Source organism: Morone saxatilis, unplaced genomic scaffold (assembly GCF_004916995.1).
Source record: "Morone saxatilis isolate NCDOM2014 unplaced genomic scaffold, NCSU_SB_2.0 Contig11, whole genome shotgun sequence".
NCBI lineage: Eukaryota > Metazoa > Chordata > Actinopteri > Moronidae > Morone > Morone saxatilis.
In genome coordinates this window covers 3,070,656-3,075,097 of record NW_023339663.1, presented here as the reverse complement: position 1 = coordinate 3,075,097, position 4,442 = coordinate 3,070,656, and the positions used below count along the sequence as shown (strand labels likewise).

The 4,442-nt window shown below is 39.9% G+C and overlaps 1 protein-coding gene across 4 annotated transcripts in view; it reads left to right on the top strand.

The window, feature by feature from the left end:
• The window catches only part of pacsin3 (protein kinase C and casein kinase substrate in neurons 3), a 38,391-nt gene that overhangs the window by 12,293 nt on the left and 21,656 nt on the right, over positions 1-4,442 (top strand). The gene's annotated exons all lie outside the window — the stretch shown is intronic.

Below are 4,442 nucleotides of genomic sequence, written 5' to 3'. Positions count from 1 at the left end.
GAGATAATATCTTGTTAACAAACAAAAACCAAGAGAGCAGATCAGTGTGTAGTCTTCTTGTCACTCTATCCTTCCCGATGGCTAGATAAGGTGCACAGACCCAGCTGAGTCATTCCAGTCCAGTAGACTGTGTATACATAAACTGTGTATTGTGTATTTAGTTACTTTTTAACAATCATACAAACGATCTAAATGATCTAAACTTTAAATATAATTTAGTTTTCTTCACAGACAAACTAAATGCTAAGATATAGGCCTACTGTCTATATGTTTACCTGCAGGTTGGGAACCAATGCTGTAAAATACTGCACTAAGTTTGCTTTAAGACCAAATTCCTACAAAACTAATGACATTCAAATAACCCCCAGCTGTAGGTTATGTTTTGCACTAATTTAGCATGTTAACTTGCTGAACTAAGATTGTGAACATGGTCCTGCTAAACATCATGTTCCTCAGCATGTATACATTGTCATTGTGAACGTGTTAACGTGCAGATGTTAGCATTTAGCTCAAAGCACCGCCTACAGCCTCACAGAGATGTTAGCACGGCTGTAGACTGTGTGTGTGTGTGTTTGTGTAGTCTTAACAGAGGTTCATACAACACCAAGAAACACACACAAACACACACAAATACTCAGAGGATCAGGCCCAAGCACTTGTAATACAGAGCTGTTTGTGTTCGAACGTGGTCGACCATGACAGTGGTTTGTTGTGTAATTGTGGTTGAGTGGCTGTTGTCTATGGAGGAATGCTTCGTAGCTCTCTGTCTCCAGCACCTCCAGCAGGCACAGAGGTAATACAAGTGAGCATGAGCAGCCAAACCTACTTGCTTTCAATGAGCCGCGCCCAGATACTCACACAAACACTGCTGTCCTGCAGGATATAGGAGCAGTAATTAGCAATCCCTGGCAAAGTCAGTTTTCTCATACTCGCTCATGTTCTAGCACGCTGGTGGCAGATACCTCAGCTGCTAACATACTTGCCATTCACCTGCGAGACACACAAACACACACACACACACACTCAGTCATCTTTCTGTTGCTTCCACCTGTGCTGCACAGTTTGGACAGAAAATTAGAGCTCAGCTGTCTGAAGGGGATTAGCCGCAGCGTCCGAGAGGTGTGATGTTGTGCTGTTGAACGTCAGCGTTCTAATGTCTAATCTTGAACGCCACACCCACCAACAACAGACACACCTACAAATATATATTAAACCTCTTATTCAGCCTAGTGTTTGCATGTCACACGAGTAAGTGCACATACGTTCTGCCGGTGGCAGTCTCATAGTCGGGGCTGACTGCAGAGTTTATTTAGACTCACTCCCACATTGTGCCTTGCAGATTTCACCAAGGCTACTATTGTACACTACCTCCTAATTTACCACCAGCTTGCTCCCAGTGCAGAGATCTACTGCTGTTATTTGGGGAGTCAACTAGTTATTTACAGTGAGAGAGAACATTGTGAAACGCAGAGAGGAGGAAAATAACCAGGAACTTCTCACAGTCTCGTCAAAGTCGAGCCTTATTGTGGAGCGCTGTCTCATACAGAAGCAATTCAAAGTGCTTTAGAGAATCCACTTTAAATACTTAGTATGTTTTTGACCTTTTTAAATGACATGTGTATTCACATATAGTTTACATGATCGGAGAGATTAATGAGGGTCTGGTTTATTGCAGACAGAGGATAACTGCACACAGCCAGGACCGGAGTAGTGGCATGTTTTCCTCCCTGGTTGTTGTTGTGTCTGCAACAGGAAGTTGTCCGACCTTGTAACTGGGTTTTGTCCAATGGGAGGACAGCATGGAGGAAGCCGATGTATAGAGAAGTCAGGTCACAGTGAACTGTTGACAGGGTTCATCAGCAGCTGAAGACGTCCCCTCAGGTCGTGTTGGACTGCTAATGAATTTAAATTGCATGTTTCTTCTGCTCCATCGAACAGATCTGTTATTTAAGAACAATTCAGTTCCCAAAAGGGAGGAATTTGACCATGGCCTCCTTCTATACATCCACCATTATAATGCTGTTGGTTATTGTGTACGTAGATGGAGAATATCTTGGCAAACAGATGATCGGTAACACTTCTATGTAGCATTTATAAACAGCCTATAAATATGAACACTTTCTAATGTTGTAAGCACATATGTAGTAATGAATGCATGTGTCCGTAACTATAACTATTCCTGTGAGCCTCAGACTGATGATGTTTAGACTGATATAAACAGATAATGAATAAGAGAAAAACTGTTGTAATAGTATAAAATATTAGGACAAGTTATTGGAGGTAGAAATGGGGTGTAAAGCAGGAACCTTTCTGTTTTTATTATTGGGTGATGATGGCTCTGATTGACAGTCCAGTCTCTATGAGTCTTCTACCTGATGTCTCCTTTATGATCTGTAGGTACAAGCATGGACACAAAGGATACATATCTAAAGATGTGTAGCTTTCATTTTTTTCGTGTTAAATTTAAAGGAATAGTTAGGAATAGGAATAGGCTTTTTCACTTACTGGCAGAGTTAGATGAGAAGAATGATGGCACAATGATATCTGTCCCCTTTTATCTCGATTTAAAACACTTTGCAAGGAGGAAACAGTTGTTGGAGCTCACACAATGAATTGTGGTGACTAACACTGATTGTAAACATCACTTTTGTTTGTTTATAAGAAAACTCCTCAAGGTGCAGTAAAGGTGGTGTTGCCTTCAGGCTCTCCTTCTGTCTTGGCAGTTTACAGTACAGGGCTCCCACGGTCCTGGAGAATCTGGAAAACCTGGAAATTTAGAAACTAGTTTTGCAGTCATGGAAACACCTGGAAATTGATCTAAATGACCAAATATTTAGTTTGAAACTCGACTGTGGGATAGATAATGTGTGTGCCGTGACAATTCAAAGTGGGTTTACCAGGCGCTTTTTCATTTCTGCTCCCGTGTCAGTGAAGAGCTGTTCACACCGTTTGCAGCCTGTTGTTCTGATCAAATTTACATTCATTGTTATGGTTGATATTATTAATTGTGCAATGATCTTTCTACCTCTTCTTTTAATCGGCTGATTTTCTGTAAAATAAAATAAATTCTACTTGATTTGAACTGTTATTTATGCTCCGCTGAGGCTGCAGCAGGAACTGTGGTGAGGACAGTGCCACAAAAATGTGTGTCCCATAAACTCTGACCACCATTGAAATGCTGAAAAAGTCCTGGAAAAAGTCCTAGAAAAGTCCTGAAAAATGATTTCTTAAAAAGAGTGGGAGAGAGACTTTACACAGTTAAAAATGATTTGTATCTGCGCGTTATTATCAGAGAGGATTCTGTCCAAATGTTTGCGCATCCTCTCTCTGATGAATGACATCCATTGTGGATGAACAGGACTGGCTGACACAGATTCCTGCCTCGGTAACAGAGCGGATGTGTGGGACAGGGCATCAGTGTTTGTGGGACACACGGTCCAGTTGTGTGCTGAAGGAAAATTGGGCAGCGACGTGGAGAAAACAGCCCCGTGGGCAGAGAGCAGTGCAGACTCTGTAGGTTTCTGTGTCGACTGACGTGGAGCCACAGTGTGCCAGAGGCTGAAACTGTACAGTGCTATTTCTTTTAACTGTCCATTATGAGTTGACAGTGTTATGTGAGTGCAATAATAAACCAATGCTGTACTTTTTAAAGCATGTATGTGTATTTTCACTGCATGAATTCAGTCATATTAAGTTTTTTACACATTGATTGACTCTGTTGAACACTGATGACTCTTTGCTCTGCTTTCTTGATGGGAAGATAGATTCCTACAGATATTAGCATTTTTTATGTTCATATTTATTCTATTTAGAGCTGTGTACACTAGTGGGCAGTGAGTCTGGAAGGCCACGGGTTTGATGTCCAAAATAGAGGACACATATTCTTTTATCTGTGTATGTAAAATACATGTTTTTATAGTTTATTATACGTTCAGTTCACGTTTAGATTTGGTTATTTTAGTTATTTAATCTGTATTTTTGTATTTATTAAATTTTTTTAAAGAGTTAAATGGGGATTTAAAATTTAAATCAGTTTGTTAGTGCTTGAAAACAGTCGTATATCCTCTGTTGCTCTGGAGGAGGAAAAATAATCCTGTTCTGGAGCCTTCTATTATCACATGATCTTCATCAGATGATGAGTATCATGGAATTAAAGTTCAGTATTCAAGTTATGTTAGGGAACTTGTTTTTTTAAGCTTTATGCATTAGTTTCTATTGTTTCACTGTTCTTATTTATTTTCTTATTTTGCCTTTTTTGTTAGTCAGTTTGCATTCGAGCCCTTTGTAGTGCACATAAAACTGTCTAAAGGTAAAGGAAAAAGATGTGATGTCAGATTTTTGGGTCCTCCGTGTTGAGATAATCTGTGACTGTATTAATACAAGTTCATATAATGGTAATGAAAGCAGCTCTGTGTAATAAACAGTATTCTCTCTCTCTCTCT